Raw genomic sequence first — 19,941 nt, forward strand, 5'->3', positions numbered from 1 at the left:
TGGGGGTGTGACCATTTATTCGGTATAAGTAGCGGCGCCGGACTCGATTAGTTGTGTCTGAGGTCTTGACGACCTATGGGGCGCTTTGGCTAGTCCGGGCGCCTTTAGTGTGTGGCTGCCAAGGCAGCCTCACTCTCTTCGGCGCGCAGAGATCGCTTGATATTTCCGTGTACTGAAATGATGCCACGTGGACCGGGCATCTTGAGTGTGAGCGAGGCGTAGTGTGGTATTGCATTAAAGCGAGCGAAAGCTTCGCGCCCGAGCAGTGCTTGATAGCCACTTTGAAACAGAGCGATGTGGAAGGTTAAATGCTCGCTACGGAAGTTATAGGGGGAGCCGAATATAACTTGTAGTAGGAGGGAGCCCGTACAACGAGCCCCTGGGCCTGGCGTTACTCCTTTAAAGGTAGTATTGCTATGGCGAATTTGTGTTGGGTCTAACCCCATCCCGCGGATTGTATCCTGGTATATTAGGTTTAGGCTGCTGCCGCCGTCCATCAAGACTCGTGTGAAGTGATATCCGCCAATTACTGGGTCTAATACCAAGGCAGCCCATCCTGCGTGTCGGATACTTGCTGAGTAATCACGATGGTCGAAAGTGATCGGTTGAGATGACCATTGGCAGGGCTTCGAGGTGACAGGCACTTGGGTATATTTTCCTGGGGGTGCCGCTTTGTTTTTTCCCTTGATCATGTGTAGTACGTTTACTGTTTTGACTTCTGGTGGGAATTTCTTTTGTTCCCCCGTGTCTTGCTTGGGGGGCTCGTCCTCGTCTTCACTTGGTGTGTCCTCCCCCTTGTGTACGGTGTTGAGCTTGCCGGACTGCTTGAAGACCCAACATTCTCTGTGGGTATGATTAGCAGGTTTACCCGGGGTACGGTGGATCTAACATATTTGGTCCAGAATTTTGTTGAGGCTGGACAGTTCATCCCTAGTGCCTTTAGTGGGCGGCTTTTGACCTGGCCGAGAGCTTTTGAATCCGGCATTTACTGTCGTGCCCTTCGTGCTGTCTTCTTTATTCCGGCGTTTGTTATTGCTGTTGCGCCGTGAGTTCCCGTTTCCATCTCTAACTTCCAATGTACTGGGGTCGCTGGTGCTGCATCTGGCTAGCCAGCTGTCCTCACCCGCGCAAAAGTGGGTCATGAGGTTTGTTAATGCGACCATCGTTCTCGGCTTGTTTTGGCAGAGGTGTCTGGCGAGCCATTCGTCACGGACGCTATGCTTGAAAGCCGCTAAGGCTTCGGCGTCCAGACAGTCGACAATCTGGTTCTTTTTAGTAAGAAACCTATTCCAAAGCTTTCGGGCTGACTCTCCGGGCTGCTGAGTTATATGACTCAGATCATCCGCATCCGGTGGTCGGGCATAAGTCCCTTGAAAATTTGCTCGAAAGGCGTCTTCGAGCTCTTCCCAACTTCCAATGGAGCTTTCGGGGAGGCCTTTGAGCCAGTGACGAGATGGCCCTTTGAGCTTGAGGGGTAAGTATTTGATGGCGTGGAGAAAATCTCCTCGAGCCATATGGATATGAAGGATATAGTCCTCAACCCAAACCCCGGGGTCTGTTGTTCCATCGTATGCCTCTATGTTTACGGGTTTGAATCCCTCTAGAAATTCATGGTCCAGCACCTCGTCGGTGAAACATAGAGGGTGTGCGGCACCCCTGTAGCTGGGTGTACCGCATTGTTCGGATATTTGTTGTGTTGCATTGTATGCTGGGGGGCGCTTGCGTGGTCCATAGATGGATCTTGTTGCACCGTCCTTTGGGTGCGAACCCTCGCCTGGGTCGTGTGTTGTATTGTGAGCAGCGTTGTATGTCGCTCTGTGTAGGTAGAGGGGTCGTCTATCCGACCAGGTGGCTGCTTTGATATTTGGTTGTGGGGAGTCTGCGGCCTCCTCATCGAATTCGGGTAGCAGCTTCCGCTTTGGGTAGCTCTTGGAGGGGAGATTGTTGCTGTACCTTGCTGCAGTGTTGAGTATTTTGCTCCATCTGAATTGGAGTGTGTCTTGCGCAGCCTTGAGCCTTCGCTTCTGCTTTTTGAGGCTCCTCGCGGTGGCAACAAGCCTTTTACGGGTGTTCTGCTGCTCCGGGTGCCTGTCCAGCGTTATGTCGTCCGGACCATTATCCTTGATAGGGTTTGTTTGTTCGGTTTGATTATCCGGATTGCCGTTGTCCGGCAGCAGTTTGCCCTGCTCCAGCGCTGGGTCTTTGTGATCGCTATTTCTGTCGAGGCGGGATTTGGGGCGGCGCTTGCGTCGCCGCTTTGACTGCTTTTCGAGGGAACAATCCTTCGGTGCATCCTTCCGCTCTTCGTCGTCATCTTTTGGTGCGTCCACCATGTATACGTCGTATGATGAGGTGGCATTCCAGGGCTCAATAGGCGCTGGTTCTTCATCGTCTCCTTCATCGGCGTCCATACCGTCAATGTCGTCGGAGTCGAAGTCGAGCATGTCGGTTAAGTCATCGACAGTGGCTACGAAGTGGGTGGTGGGTGGGTTTTGAATTTCTTCATCGTCCGTACCCCAACCTTGCTGACCGTAGTCCGGCCAGGGCTCTCCTGATAAAGAGAGAGACTTCAGTGACTTCAGGATATCACCGAAAGGCGAGTGCTGAAAGACATCCGCGGCTGTGAACTCCATGATCGGCGCCCAGTCGGATTCGATCGGCAGGGGCGCGGGGGGTTCGGAGTCCGGAGAAGCATCCGGCTCCATGGAGTCACGAGTCTTGCAGAGTATGGGGCTGGTGTTCGGCTCAACCGCCATTGGGATTACAGCCCCCGAGGTGGCGTCCAACCGCCCATCCTCGATCGGCGCGGTTGGCTCCGAACTAAGGGTCGAAGCCGATGCGGGTGCGGCCTCCAGGGCACTGTTCGGCAGCAGAGCTAGATCGTGCTCATCGTGACAGTGCGGTGCGCTCAGCAGTGGTTCGAATCCGTCGAAGATCAAGTCTCCGCGGATGTCAGCCGTGTAGTTTAAACTTCCGAATCTGACCTGACGGCAAGGAGTGTAGCTTTCGATCTGCTCTAGATTGCCAAGCGAATTGGCCCGCAGTGCGATGCCGCCAAAGACAAAGATCTGTCCGGGGAGGAAGGTCTCACCCTGGACTGCATCGCTATTGGTGATCGTAGGAGCCATCGGGCCTGACGGCGACGGCACAGAGGAACTCTCAATGAAAGCACCAATGTCAGTGTCAAAACCGGCGGATCTCGGGTAGGGGGTCCCAAACTGTGCGTCTAGGCCGGATGGTAACAGGAGGCAAGGGACACGAAGTTTTACCCAGGTTCGGGCCCTCTCGATGGAGGTAAAACCCTACGTCCTGCTTGATTAATATTGATGATATGGGTAGTACAAGAGTAGATCTACCACGAGATCAGAGAGGCTAAACCCTAGAAGCTAGCCTATGGTATGATTGTTGATGTGTAGTCCTACGGACTAAAACCCTCCGGTTTATATAGACATCGGAGAGGGTTAGGGTTACATAGAGTCGGTTACAATGGTAGGAGATCTGAACATCCGTATCGCCAAGCTTGCCTTCCACGCCAAGGAAAGTCCCTTCCGGACACGGGACGGAGTCTTCAATCTTGTATCTTCATAGTCCAGGAGTCCGGCTGAAGGTATAGTTCGGCTATCCGAACACCCCCTAATCCAGGACTCCCTCACACCCAATGAAGGCAACGGCGACGAGATAGCGGAGGATGACCCCTCCAAGAAGCAACCCAAGCGCCGACGTCAGCGGCGCTGCTCTAAGTCCCGCCAAAGCAAAAGTGGTGATACCGGCGCAGGAGATAATAACACTCCGGATAGCGCCAAAGACAACGAAAACCCCCTCCAGCAAGAGTTAGATCAGGAGGATGAAGGTGCCAGCTCTCCTGAGAGAGCGACTGGCGGAGAGGAGGAGGATGACAATTACATGCCCCCCTCCGAAGACGAGGCAAGCCTCGGCGACGATGAATTCACCATACCAGAGGATCCCATCGAACAAGAGCGCTTCAAGCGCAGGCTTATGGCCATGGCAAATAGCCTGAAGAAAAAGCTGCAGTAGCTTCAAGATGATCAAGATCTGCTAGCTGACAAATGGACTGAAGTCCTCGCAGCCGAGGAATATAAACTCGAGCGTCCCTCCAAGAGTTACCCAAGGCGCATGTTACTACCCCGACTAGAGGAAGAAGCGTATGATACGGCTGACCGGCCACCTCGTGGCTGCGATAGGGAGGCATTCCTGCCGAAAGCTCAGCCTCCACCCCAATGCCATCCAAATAAAAAGGCATGGGGAGATACGCCAGACCTGCGAGACATATTGGAGGACAAAGCAAAGCACTCTAGATCGATCTACGGATCACGAGGGCGCACCACTCTACGAGACGGTAAACGTCATGCCGGATACAGTAAAAGCAAATCCGGCCGGGCCGAACACAGCGGGCAGGACCCATACGAGCTGCGTCGTGATATAGCCCAATACAGAGGCGCCGCACACCCCTTATGCTTCACAGACGAAGTAATGGAACATCAATTCCCAGAAGGTTTCAAACCTGTAAACATTGAATCATATGACGGCACAATAGATCCCGCGGTATGGATTGAGGACTTCCTCCTCCACATCCACATGGCCCACGGTGATGACTTACATGCCATCAAGTACCTCCCACTAAAACTCAAAGGACTAGCACGACATTGGCTTAATAGCTTGCCAGCGGACTCCATTAGCTGTTGGGAAGATCTGGAAGCCGCATTCCTCGACAACTTTCAGGGCACTTATGTGCGACCACCAGACGCCGATGACTTGAGCCACATAATTCAGCAGCCAGAAGAGTCGGCCAGGCAATTCTGGACTCGGTTCCTTACAAAGAAAAACCAAATCGTCGACTGTCCGGATGCGGAGGCCTTAGCGGCTTTGAAGCATAACATCCGAGATGAGTGGCTAGCCCGGCACCTTGGTCAGGAAAAGCCGAAATCTATGGCAGCCCTCACGACGCTCATGACCCGCTTTTGTGCGGGAGAAGACAGCTGGTTGGCTTGCAGTAACAACATATCAAAGAACCATGGTACCTCAGATACCAAAGACGGCAACAGCAGGTCACATCGCAACAAGCATAAGCGCCGCATTAATGGCGAAAGTACTGAGGATATGGCAGTCAATGCCGGATTCAAAGGCTCTAAACCCGGTCAGCGGAAAAAGCCATTCAAACAAAGTACGCCGGGTCCGTCCAGCTTGGACAGTATACTCGATCGCTCGTGTCAAATACACGGCACCCCAGACAAGCCAGCCAATCACACCAATAGGGATTGTTGGGTGTTCAAGCAGGCCGGCAAGTTAATCGCCGAAAACAAGGACAAGGGGCCGCATAGCGATGACGAGGAAGAACCCCGGCAGCCGCACTCCAGAGGACAGAAGAGGTTTCCCCCGCAAGTGCGGACGGTGAACATGATATACGCAACCCACATCCCCAAGAGGGAGCGGAAGCGTGCGCTCAGGGACGTATATGCGCTGGAGCCAGTCGCCCCGAAGTTCAACCCTTGGTCCTCCTGTCCGATCACCTTCGATCGCAGGGACCACCCCACTAGTATCCGTCACGGCGGATTCGCCGCACTGGTCCTAGACCCAATCATCGACGGATTTCACCTCACTCGAGTCCTCATGGACGGTGGCAGCAGCCTGAACCTGCTTTATCAGGACAGAGTGCGCAAAATGGGTATAGACCCCTCAAGGATAAAACCCACAAAGATGACCTTTAAAGGCATCATTCCAGGCGTAGAGGCCCACTGCACAGGCTCAATTACACTGGAAGTGGTCTTCGGATCCCCGAATAACTTCCGAAGCGAAGAGTTAATCTTCGATATAGTACCGTTCTGCAGTGGTTATCACGCGCTGCTCGGACGAACCGCATTTGCTAGATTCAATGCGGTACCACATTATGCATACCTCAAGCTCAAGATGCCAGGACCTCGCAGAGTTATTACAGTCAATGGAAACATAGAGCGCTCTCTTCGAACAGAGAAGCACACCGCGGCCCTCGCAGCAGAAGCGCAAAGCAGCCTCTCAAGGCAATCTACTAGTTCGGCGTTTCAAAGCCCGGACACCTTCAAGCGCGCTCGGGGCAATCGGCAAACAGACCGCCTGGCATGATCTGAGCTCGCGTAGCAATACGACGGCCACCCCAATCCCAGCCCAACGGCGTTGTTCGTGCCATGCGTACATAATTACGCATTAAAAATACCATGGGCACAGATGGGGAGGGGGAGGCACAATTACGGCACGCCCCAAAACACGGCCTAAACCGCACCAGGGGCTTCCCGTTTGGTTATTTTTCTTTTTCTTTCAGGACTTCAATCTCTGGAAACACTATCCGACAGCGCTATTGCCGAACACATGATACAGCAACCAAGGAGGCCGACGACTACGGAATTCCCAGGTGGATTACAGATTTCATATAATTCCTCAGCTCGCCCTTGGAAGGGACATAGTCCTACTCTTTTACTCATTACACTATCTGTATCACTCTGCTTTAATGCAATTTTTTAATATACAATGCATGACATTACGACTATTATCGCATTTTTATATGTGTACATATCTATGTGTTCATTAATGATGCCTAGCAACCGTACACTCTGGTACAGCCAATGCACCAGGGGCTTACGTACCCACAATATGGTGTGAAAAGTCCGAACACTTCCACAAGTGCGGCACCCCGAACTTATAGCATTATATGCATCAGCTCCGAATCATGTCTTTGGTCAAATGTTGGGTTTGCCCGGCTCCTATGTTTTGGTACCTTACGTTTCGCTCCATCGGCTAAGGTAGCGCTAGGAGAACTACTGCGATTGTGCCCCGGTTCTGCCGGGAGGAGCACCTCAGTAGAGAAAGCTAAAACTGACTGTCATGATAAGGCGAGAGACTGGTCGCTGTTCGGCGAGGTTTTTCGAGTCCCTAAAGACTTATGCCGCTTAGGGCGAAGGGCCGGCTCCGTCCGGCTTAGAGGCGTGTATCGCGCCCTGAATTCGGCCTTCCGAATACCAGGGGCTTCACCGAAATTTAAAATTATAGAATTATATGGCTAAGTGAGAGTGATAAAGCATTATTAGTCCGGTTGCCTTGTTCGTTGTGCTGAGCACCTCCCTCGAAGGACCCAAACATGGGAACAAGAGTGCTCAGGTTTATCCCGAACACCCCAGCACTCGTGGTATGGGGGCAGAAGCCGAGGACTAGCCATCTCTCAGATTGGATAAACAGCCAAACAGAAAGTAATATTTTAAATTCACACAAGTGTTGCATAGCGAATACGATACAAGTTTTCATACATACAGGACAAAACGAGCAAGTCCCATTCAAATATTACATTTTGCGAACACTCATCCGCGATAAGACGGGCGCCCGGTAGAACACCCTCGTAGTACATCTCGGGGTGGCGGTGCTCCTTACCCTCCAGTGACCCCTCCTTGATCAGCTTCACGGCGTCTAGCTTGACCCACTACATTTTTACACGGGCGAAGGCCCGGCATGCACCTCCAATGCAGACAGGTCGCTTGACGACCTCCAGCCGTGGGCAGGCATCCACAAGCCGCCTCACCAGGCCGAAGAAGCTGTTCGGAAGGGCGTCGCCAGGCCACAACTGGCCTATGAAGCCCTTCATGGCCTGATCGGCCGCCTTATGTAGCTCGGCCATCTGCTTCAGCTGATCGCTCATTGGCACCGGATGTTCGGCCTCAGCATACTGAGACCAGAAGAGCTTCTCCATCGAGCTTCCATCCTCGGCCTGGTAGAACAGTGCGGCATCGGACACACTGCGGGGAAAATCTGCGAATGCTCCTGAAGAGCTCCGGATTCGGGTAAGTAATCGGTAATTCACCTTTACATGCTTGATTTGCATATAGAAAGCCTTACCCACCGCTATCTTCTTCATCGCGTCGATCTCCTGAAGGGCCTTCTGGGCCTCGGCCTTGGCACTCTTCGCGCTCTCACGGGACGCGGCAAGCTCAGACTCTCTCGTCTTCAGGTCAAGCTCCAACGCCTCGTGCTTGGTCACGAGAGCCTGGAGCTCTTGCTGCACCTCACCCACCCGAGCCTCGTGCCTCTCTCGCTCGGTGCGCTCCTGGGTCGCCTTTTCTTCGGCCTGGGATAGCACTTGCTTCAGGGTCGCCACCTCGGTCGTGGCCCCTGGCAAACATACAATGATCCTGTCATTTAGCAATCGCGTTCTTTTTCTCATCTACAGACGGGGTACTACTTACCCTTGCTCTCCTCGAGCTGCCTCTTAGCAAGGCCGAGCTCTTTCTGGGACCCCTCGAGGGCCTCCTTCGGTACGGAGACCTCCGCCGTTAGTGCGGCGGACGCTAGCAGTGAAGCCTGCATATGCATATTGACATACTTATATTAGACTCCTGCGATATTATTTGATCCTCTGTTCGGCTTTTCTCTATGAACACTGAACAAAGCATCAGGGGCTACTGTCTATGCGGTAATATTTCTACTACATTTTAAAACAGTTACCTCGAAGCTTGTTAGAAGGCTAGTACAGGCTTCAGTCAATCCTCTCTTGGCGGACTGAACCTTCTGGATCACCACACTCATGATAGTGCGGTGCTCCTCCTCGATGGAAGCGCTGCGAAGCGCTTCCAACATAGTGTCCGATGCCTCTGGGTGGACAGAGGTCACCGGCACAAGCGTCTCACCCTCCTTAGAAGGGGACCGCCTGCCCAAGCTCGGATCCGTTGGAGGGTCCGGCGGGGTGTTCGGCTGAGGGCCGAACTCGGAGCTCGCGGGGACCCCGTCCCCTCGGCTCCCGGAGTCCGGAAGGTCGCCTTGAGGTGCCTCCGGGACTGTCCCCCCCCCCCCCGATCCGGTGCCTCTTGAGACAGCACCTTGGTGTCGTCGGCCGGATGAGGGAGGTGGCCGTCGGGACTGGATCGCTATCCATGTCCAATGCGCCCAGGGAGCCGTCCGAGGATACCTCGATATTGGCTCAGGGCGGCCTGCACAATTGAGTTCGGCGTTAGGGAAAGCAATGCGACAAAGGAATCCTATGGGTTACTTTGGTATCCGAATACTTACGATCTCCCCTGGGGCTTGGCCCTGGGCAACCACTCGTCTTCACTTTCATCGGCGGCGGTGGAGCTGTCCGGAAGGAGCGTCCATCCCTTGGACCCTCCGGCCTCCCCAGTTGGGGCGGCCTTCCTTTTATTGTCTCCCCCAGTCGGTGGGGGAGCCTCTTCTTCCTCTTCCTCGTCTTCGGGGGAAGAGTGCGCCGCAGAATCATCGGACGGTGAGTCCGACGATGCCTGGCGTCGGGAACTCTTTCGAGCTCCCTTGGCCTTCTTGGTCTTCTCCGGCACCTTATAAGGGGCCGGAGTCAGCATCTTCGTCATAAGAGCGTCTGCGGGGCCTTCAGGCAAGGGAGCCGGACAGTCGATCTGTCCGGCCATTCTCTACCAGTCCTGTTAATGACACGGGAATTTAGATCCCGCACAGAGTCAATCTGTATAGAAAATAAGTATCCTGTAAAAGGTAAAACAGCTTACCGCACTGGCTTGGCGCTTTGTGCTGAATCCACGATCCTCAGTAATGGGAGGAGGGACCGCGGCGCTCTTGAACAACACCCTCTAGGCATCTTCATGAGTCGTGTCGAAGAGCCTGTTCAGAGTTCGGTGCTGCGCCGGATTGAAGTCCCACAAGGTAAACTCCCGTTGTTGGCACGGGAGTATTCGGCGGACGAGCATAACCTGGACTATGTTGACAAGCTTGAGCTTCTTGTCCACCATGTTCTGAATACATGACTGGAGTCCGGTCAGCTCTTTTGAATTACCCTGGGACAGGCCCTTCTCTTTCCAGGAGGTGAGCCGCATGGGGATGCCAGATAGGAACTCGGGGGCCACCACCCATGCGGGGTCGCGCGGCTTGGTGATATAGAACCACCCCGATTGCCACCCCTTTATGGTGTCCACGAAGGTGCCCTCGAGCCATGTGATGTTGGGCATCTTGCCCACCATGGCGCCTCCGCACTCCGCCTGGCGGCCGCTCACTACCTTCGGCTTGACGTTGAAGGTCTTCAGCCATAGGCCGAAGTGAGGCTTGACGCGAAGAAAGGCCTCGCACATGATGATAAACACCGAGATGTTGAGGTTCGGGGCTAGATCATGGAAATCCAGGCCGTAATAAAACATGAGCCCTCGGACGAAGGGATGGAGAGGAAATCCCAGTCTGCGGAGAAAATGGATGAGGAATACCACGCTCTCATGGGGCTCGGGGGTGGGGATGAGCTGCCCCTCATCTGGGAGTCGGTGCGCGATGTCGTCGTGCAGGTATCCGGCTCTCCTCAGTTTCTTGACGTCTCCCTCCGTGACGGAGGAGACCATCCACTTGCCTCCCGCTCCGGACATGGTTGGAGAAGGTTGAGGTGGAAGTGAGGACTTGGGCGCTAGAGCTCGAGTATGCGGGAGTGGATGAGCAGAGGAGGAAGAAGGCGTGGATAGAAAGGTGAATCCTTATCCCTTTATATGGGCGGACAAAATTAAACGTCCCCACTTGCCTAGTAAAACTCGCTTATCCCCCAAGCGCTGCAATTGATGGCACGGTTCGGTTACCCACGCCTGTATTGATAAGAATCCAGTAATAAGGGGACACGATCTCTGCTGTGACAAGACGTGTCGAAAAACTGCCTCGCGTTATGTGCAGGGCTCGCTAAAAGAAATGGTTCGAATAGTCACCGGGCCATGACATGACGTCATGTTGCCAAAACAAGCTAGCAGATTAAATCTACGAAAACATTATTCTCTCTGCGGTGGAATGTGGAATTTGTTTTGCAGGGTCGGACACTATCCTCGTATTCAACTTCTTATGTAATGTATTCGGAGAAGGAACCCGCCTTGCAATGCCGAAGACAACTGTGTGCCGGATTCATCGTCATTGAAGCCTGGTTCAGGGGCTACTGTGGGAGTCCTGGATTAGGGGGTCTCCGGACAGCCGGACTATCTCCATTGGCCGGACTGTAAGACTATGAAGATACAAGATTGAAGACTTCGTCTCGTGTTCGGATGGGACTCTACTTGGCGTGGAAGGCAAGCTAGGCAATACGCATATGTATATCTCCTCCTTGGCAAGCTAGGCAAAACTTCGTGTCCCTTACCTCCTGTTACCATCCGGCCTAGACGCACAGTTCGGGACCCCCTACCCGAGATCCGCCGGTTTTGACACCGACAATGAGTTTTATGCTTTGTGTGATTTGGGTGCTAGTGTCTCTACTATTCCTAAGACTTTGTGTGATTTGCTAGATTTCCGTAATTTTGATGATTGCTCTCTAAACTTGCATCTTGCGGATTCTACTATTAAGAAACATATGGGAAGGATTAATGATGTTCTTATTGTTGCAAATAGGAATTATGTGCCCGTAGATTTCATTGTTCTTGATATAGATTGCAATCCTTCTTGTCCTATTATTCTTGGTAGACCTTTCCTTAGAACGGTTGGTGCGATTATTGATATGAAGGAAGGGAATATTAGATTTCAATTTCCATTAAAAAAGGGCATGGAACACTTTCCTAGAAAGAAAATAAAATTGCCATATGAAACTATCATGAGAGCCACTTATGGATTGCCTACCAAAGATAGCAATGCCTAGATTTACGCTCGCTTTTATGCCTAGCTAGGGGCATTAAACGATAGCGCTTGTTGGGAGGCAACCCAATTTTATTTTTATTCCTTGCTTTTTGCTCCTGTTTATTAATAAATAAATTATCTAGCCTCTGTTTTGGTTGTGTTTTTTGTGTTTAATTAGTGTTTGTGCTAAGTAGAACCGTTGGGAAGACTTGGGGAAAGTCTTGTTGAACTTGCTGTAAAAAACAGAAACTTTAGTGCTCACGATAACTGCTGTAATTTTTATTTGAAGAGTGATATTTAGTTAATTCTTTTTGAAGATGATTAATAGATAAATTCCTCACGTCCAGAAATTTATTTTAGAATTTTTGGGGTTCCAAATCTTGCGCTAGCTACAGATTACTACAGACTGTTCTGTTTTTGACAGATTCTGTTTTTTGTGTGTTGTTTGCTTATTTTGATGAATCTATGGCTAGTAAAATAGTTTATAAACCATAGAGAAGTTGGAATACAGTAGGTTTAACACCAATATAAATAAATAATGAGTTCATTACAGTACCTTGAAGTGGTCTTTTGTTTTCTTTCGCTAACGGAGCTCACGAGTTTTCTACTTTAAGTTTTGTGTTGTGAAGTTTTCAAGTTTTGGGTGAATTATTTTGATGGATTATGGAACAAGGAGTGGCAAGAGCCTAAGCTTGGAGATGCCCATGGAACCCCCAAGATAATCCAAGGACACAAAAAAGTCAAAGCTTGGGGATGCCCCGGAAGGCATCCCCTCTTTCGTCCACTTCCATCGGTAATTTACTTGGAGCTATATTTTTATTCACCAACATGATATGTGTTTTGCTTGGAGAGTCTTGTATTATTTGTGTCCTTTTGTTTTAGTATGCCACAATCATCCTTGATGTACACACCTTTTAAGAGAGCCATACATGAATTAAAATTTGATAGAATACTCTATGTGCTTCTGTAACGCCCTCGATGCGGCTATATCTCCCACGTGTCGAAGCACGACTTAGAGGCATAACCGCATTGAAAGCAATGTCGCAAGTGAGGTAATCTTCACACAACCCATGTAATACATAAGGGAAAGAGATACATAGTTGGCTTACAATCGCCACTTCACACAAATACATGAATAAAGCATTACAACACCCAAATACAATCAAGGTCCGACTACGGAACCAAAATAAAAGAAGAACCCCGAAAGCGACAAGGTCCCCGATCGACCCCAACTGGGCTCCACTACTGATCAACTAGAACGAAAAACAACACAAAGGACAATATCTTCAACGAGCTCCTCCTTGAGCTTGGTTGCGTCATCTGCACGGACTCATCGGCACCTGCAAGCTGGTTTTGGAAGTATCTGTGAGTCACGGGGACTCGGCAATCTCGCACCCTCGCGATCAAGACTATTTAAGCTTATGGGTAAGGTAAAGGTATGAGGTGGAGCTGCAGCACGCGACTAGCATATATGGTGGCTAACATACGCAAATGAGAGCGAGAAGAGAAGGCAAAGCACGATCGAGAAACTATGATCAAGTAGTGATCCTAGAACAACCTATGTCAAGCATAACTCCAACACCGTGTTCACTTCCCAGACTCCGCCGAGAAGAGACCATCACGGTAACGCACGCGGTTGATGTATTTTAATTAAGGTCAACTTCAGGTTTTCTACAACCGGACATTAACAAATTCCCATCTGCCCATAACCGCGGGCACGGCTTTTGAAAGTTCAAATCCCTGCAGGGGTGTCCCAACTTATCCCATCACAAGCTCTCACGGTCAACGAAGGATATTCCTTCTAGCGGGAAGACCCAATCAGACTCGGAATCCCGGTTACAAGACATTTCGACAATGGTAAAACAAGTCCAGCAACACCGCCCGAATGTGTCGACAAATCCCGATAGGAGCTGCACATATCTCTTTCTCAGGGCACACTCAGATTGTCTTAGGTACGGGTAGGCCAGCCCAGAGTTGCCCCTGGTGGCCACCGCTGACAGGTTGGACCAACACTCAGAGGAGCACTGGCCCGGGGGGGGGGGGGGGTTAAAATAAAGATGACCCTTGAGTCTGCAGAACCCAAGGGAAAGAAAAGGCTAGGTGGCAAATGGTAAAACCAATGTTGGGCATTGCTGGAAGAGTTTTATTCAAGGCGAACTGTCAAGGGGTTCCCATTATTACCCAACCGTGTAAGGAACGCAAAATCCGGGAACATAACACCGATATGACGGAAACTAGGGCGGCAAGAGTGGAACAAAACACCAGGCATAAGGCCGAGCCTTCCACCCTTTACCAAGTATATAGGTGCATTAATTAAATAAGATATATTCTGATATCCCAACAAGTAAACATGTTCCAACAAAGAACAACATCTCCATGTTCCAACAAGGAACAAACTTCAATCTTCACCTGCAACTAACAACGCTATAAGAGGGGCTGAGCAAAGCGGTAACATAGCCAAACAACGGTTTGCTAGGACAAGGTGGGTTAGAGGCTTGGTTCACAATATGGGAGGCATGATAAGCAAGTGGTAGGTATCGCAGCATAGGCATAGAAAAAGAGCGAGCATCTAGCAAGCAAAGATAGAAGTGATTTCGAGGGTATGGTCATCTTGCCTGAAATCCCGGAAGGAAGAAGAACGCGTCCATGAAGAAGACAAACGGACATAGTTGAATGAATCCTCACAAACGCGACGTTACCGGAATACCGAGAAGGAGCAACACCGGAAAGAAGCAAGCAACATAGTAAACAACCAACACATCAACATGGCACGATGCGCAAACAAGTATGATGCATGTCCAGTTTAATGAAGCATTGCATGGCAAAGTGCACAAACAATCCTACAAATTAAGTGGAGCTCATTATGCAACTCTGTTGCATATTGATGAAACCCCACGTCAATTATTTAGTTCTCTCTCAGTTATGTACCCAACAATATTAAATGTTGTTAAGCATGTCAAGAGGTAAAACATAAAGGGATTATCTATCTAAACAATTTAAATGGGGCCGGATATAGCAAACAACAAATCCGGTAAATCCCCGTAAACATTAGTAAATTAATGCAAACAACAATTTAAACCATCTTAATGTTGTTAACATGATGCGGATGACATGATCAAGTTTATACAATTTTATTGAAAGTTGACAAGAGCAATATGAAGCATTTGTCACCGTGGTGGAAAGGAAAGGGGTGCCACGACAACGATAACGAAAACGGTGCCACGGTAGCGTTCCAATTCCGGTAACTCGATTGAGATACCGATGCAAAGGAGAAGTGTGCGGTTGCGTGCAGAAGGAGAAGTGACCAATTGGACACGGTGCAAACATGAGCATCTCAAATATCGCAAGCATTCGTTCACGGACGTCGTCTCGAGGTTATACCTTTGAAGCGTGCAAACGGGACGGTTCGATTTCGTTGAGGGAAGTAGAGGAAGTAGTTGTTCCGCGACGGTAGTCGTTCACGTTCATAGTGGAAGTAGTGGTTCACGCGACGGTAGTCGAACTTGACGTTCGCGTTACACGGGTCTTCGGCGACGGTCGTCGTACATGGTTTGGAGTGGTACTTGCATCTTCGGACATGACGAATCCGAGGGCTTCGGGGTTCACCGTTGAACTTGACGAAACCCACGGCGACGGAGAGGTACGAATCGGCGGTAGTCATTCGGGCGGAGAGCGTCGTCAAACTTGGCGTTCTTCGGACTTGCTGGTCTCGTCGAAACGAAGGGGTACTTGGTACAATCCGTGTAGTCGTGCACTTCATCGAGGGACTTGATGGTCTTGACAAAACAAAGGGGTACTCAGCAAAACCCTGTTCTTCGGAGGTCGACGGTAGTGGTACACACGAGTCACCATGTAGTCGTACACTTGTCGGAGAGGATCTTGGCGCCTCCAAAGCGAAGTAGCAAAAAAAAGGCCTTGGGTCTTGGCATGTCCAAAACATAGCAGAACGTGGTCTCGGTTGCGGTCGTGATCTTGAGGAGGTCAACAGGAGCTGGCATCGCTCGGTATTTGAGAGGATGACAGCAGGCCGCGAGGATGCAGCCCTAGGCGCGGTCGAAGCAGGCGTCCTCGCTACGCTCCTGTACCTGTTCGATGTAGAGAGCTTCGGGACGGCGCCTGCAGCAACTGGAGGTCGATGGCGGAGCAGCAGCAAGACGAAGAGCTCGGCGGTCTGGACTCGCCGGTCGGAGACGGGACGCGCGTAGCAGGGAGCTCAGCGGGCGAAGCTGATGGTCAACGCCGCCGCCGGGTCGCGGGCACGAGGGCTCGGCGACGCCCCTGTTGCCGCTCACGACGAATAAGGGAGGACCATGGGCGCGCGAGGGGGCACTACCTCGCGGCTGTGGACGCGAGCGAGGGGGAAGGCTGAGAACTCGGGCGACGCGGAGGTGCCGGAGAGGTACGGCGGAGGTCATGGACGAAGCATCAGGGCGGAGGCGCCGCACCATGGCGAGGAGGCGACAGAGGGGAGACAGAGGAGTTGCTGGGGAGGGCGGCCTCCAGGGAAATAGCTCTGCTGCGGGGACGCGAGGGGAGGAGGAGCTTCGGCAGCTCGGGGCTGCGCTGCGTGGGATCGGGACGAAGGGGTCGAGAGGGAGATGGGGGTCGAGCGGGATCGGGCTCCCTGGCGGCGCGAGGGGAGAGAAAGAGGGAGAGAACGAGGGAGTTGGGATCGGCCTAGGGTTAGGATTAGGTGGGATGGCTGGGCCTTGGAGAGGCAAATGGGCCTGCGCTGGAGTCTGGGCCGGCCTGGGCTATCTCTCTTCTCTCACTCTCTCTCATATCTCCCTTAACAGAAAAGAAATGGAGAGACCAAAAGAAAGAGAGGGATAGGCAAAGAATTAGCGCACGCAAATAATATTCTCGGACTCACAAAAATGCGCTGGTTCCAAGAAAAATAGGAGAGGCATGATCGCAAGGATTTAATTCAAAATCATTTGAATTTAATTCAAATGGTTTGAACAAGGGCTAGGAATTAGAGGTGTCCAAAAATGTTGAGGTTTTTGGAGGAGCCTCGAGAAAAGAGATGAGAGATATTGGCAAGGTTTGAAGGTCAAAATCGAAGAGGAGTAGACATGGGAATTATTTTGCACGTGTGTTATGATGATTCCAAATTAATGGAATATTTATAATAGCTCCCTAAATACTAGGAGGATAAAGTTATAAAGAGAAGTCACTCTTCCCTCGATTTAAATGGATCAAAGATCCACACAAATTATTTAGTTTAGAAGCAAAAGATTTATGACATGATGCAATGCACATGATGCAAAGATATGAAATGCATGACACGCAAGCAAAAGACGAGGCAACAACAGCGAATAAGCGGAGGACACCTGGCACATCGGTCTCGGGGCGTTACGGAGGAGAAAGAGAAGAGGTAAACTAAGTTGCTTCTTTTGACAAACAAGTGAAACCAAAGTACCTTGAAAAGGTTGAGCAAAATGAAAGAAAGAAGCCATGGAGAAGAACAAAGTTGAAAGCACTCCGTTAAGAAAGAGGAACAAGGAAGAACAAATTCGAACAACACTCCGGTTGAGAAGGGATGCAAGACTTGATAAAATGAAAGAACTTGAGCAGCGGGCACACACTCCGGTTAAATGGATAAGCACGAAAAGAACATGATCTTGACAGAACGAAAAGATGGGTTGAAGAGAGCAACATCACAAAGCCTCCGGAACAAAATTAAGAATCAAATGGAATGAACGAAGGGAAACAAGATCTTGAGGAAGCACGCTTACCACAATTGCTAGAATGGGATTGTTGGAAAACCAACAACGAAAAGAATAAGCTTGATATGGTCTTGTGGAGTACATCCCAAATTAAGAGATGACAACCTGCCACTCATGGGAAAAGAATTGGATTGATATGAACAAGGAGACGAGAAAGTAATTCACCGGAAGGATAAAAAAAGAACTTGGGTCCTTTATAAGCACCATAATAGCAACAATCCCTATGGAAGGCTTTAGGTGGAATATAACCCAAGATAACTCCAATGAAGAGGTTGATGGATTTAATATATCTCATTCTTAACAACATGTGAATCATGAAGCATGAACTCAAATTATCAAGAATGACATAATACCACCTCCAATGATATGGACGAAAGAAATGCACTTCATAATGCGAGATGAAGAATGCTTGAGCTCCTTAAAAAACAATCTCGATGAAAACTTCGAGAAGGGATAAAATCCTTGATGAACCATCATGTAGAACCTCCATGAAGAACTCCGGTAAACAAAAGGATAACGAAAAGAAAGAGAAGTTGGAAACACAAGGTGAAACCTTGTAATGATTTAGATGGATCTCCATGGTGATATAATTGCGAGAGGTAGGAACTCCGGGAAAAAGAAAGATGAACAAATGAAAATGAGAATTTGATGAGCCTCTGGAACAAGGAATTAATCACTTGGATGAACAAGAATAATAATTATGTTATGTTTATCCTTCACCAATTAAATTGATGACAATGAACGGATTTAGCATATTGCTTATTCTCATAGAAAGGATTAAGATGGATATAGCACAAACTTGAGAAAGGTCTTCAATGATCTACCGGTAGGATTGAAAAGAACGAAAGAGTTGATATGATAAACGAATGACGAGAAGTCTTGAACGAACCACTGTAAGAATTGATTAGAACAATTAAAACATGAAGGCACACCGGGAAGAATTAGCAATTAAACGAATATGCTTGAGAGAATTTAGACCCATGAGAACGAAAAGATTACGAGCTGATAAGAGAATACTTGAATGAAGCACCGGTAAGATTTGGAGAATGAGAGCTAAAAGCTGAGAATGAATACTTCTGAGGTGATGGGCTCCGGAGAATCAAATTGAAAAGAATCTTGAATTGCTCCGGATAGGTGAAAAGAATTCTCACAATCAAAAATAATTATGAGAGGATGGCATCAAGCTAGAATCACGAATCTTGAAAAGAATGGAGCAAAATTTAAGAGAAACTCTTCTTCGGTCTTCAAATGCAGAGAATGACGATGAGAAACACCACCATGAATTGTTGAGACACTCCGGAAGAATCAAAAGCGAAGAGGTTGAGACAACGATGAAAAGAATTTGAAAGTGATATTGGAGAAATACATATGACTGATGATAACTCATTCTTACGTCAAACTTGGAAAAGAATTGAAAATAACTCCGGAAAAAGAGAAGAAGAGTCAGGTAAGATCCTGGGAAAAGACCTGTGGGTTAGGGCCCACTCAAGAGAAACACCGTTGAAAAAGATTTAAAGAGAGAGATTGCACCGGTTGAATTAAAAGGCTTGACTGAGATAACAACCTCGAAAGATCTTGAATGAATGCAGAGTGGAAAACACGAATCTACGAGATATCTTCAGCACTCCAGAATAATAAATAGCGAGAAGTGGAATGATAATGAGGTGCACCGGCATAAGAAAGCATTGAAACGAGGAAAAAGGTATGATCAACAGAACTTGACTTGAAACCACCAGAGAAGAAAAGGAATGAGGAATGACAAACTTGAAGCTCCGTTAAAATCTTCATGAGAAACACCGGATAAGAACATTGACGGAGAAAAATAATGGAGAGACTTCATATGAATAAAAGGATACTTGATTAAGAATTCCGAGTCCTTAAGGGAAAAGTGTGGGAGGATGGGAAATACAAAGGCAACTTGGAGACGGATGAAACAAACACCGTTGAGAAGAAGTGATAATTGATCTTGCGGGAGTTGAAATGATCGGATCCACTTGAAGAGAAGCACACCGGTTGAAAAGGTTTGACATGACAATCTCGATTATCAAGAAGGATTAGTATCCACATCGGAGTATGAGAACACCACTTAGACAAGGGATGGAATCAACACTTGACATTGAAGCAACTCGAATACCACAACTCAAAAACAAAAACAAAGGATTGGCTTGCAGAATAAGCCAGAACAAACATATGATAGAGATTTCGTCCAAAGTTTTCGTGGTGGGGCCTAAACGTGCTCGATCGTACAGCACCATCATGTACAAGGCAGTGCACATGACATACGAAGCGTCCCTGAGTCGGCATAGCCAAGGACTCTTTAAGACACAACAAGACCACTGTAAAATCGACCGTGAATAGGCGGACCACTAGACGTCGAACCCCAATTTCATATCATACATCTGTCGGAAAGATATCCTAAGAGCTACTTGAATTCCCACTTATAAACTCCTGAAATTTTCCGGTTATGCAATCAGGTGTTGGGGATACAGGGGAAGCATAATATCTCACCCAAAACTAACAAATCCTACATCCGGCTGTATCCATCCTTCAACATATAACCAAGAAACCTTCGGAAATCATCTACCTCAACCTTCAAAAAGCATCCGTTATACGAGTTATGGCAATACTC

The sequence above is a fragment of the Triticum urartu genome, chromosome 6A, assembly GCF_056163025.1.
Source record: "Triticum urartu cultivar PI428250 chromosome 6A, HENAU_Tu73, whole genome shotgun sequence".
Taxonomy (NCBI): domain Eukaryota; kingdom Viridiplantae; phylum Streptophyta; class Magnoliopsida; order Poales; family Poaceae; genus Triticum; species Triticum urartu.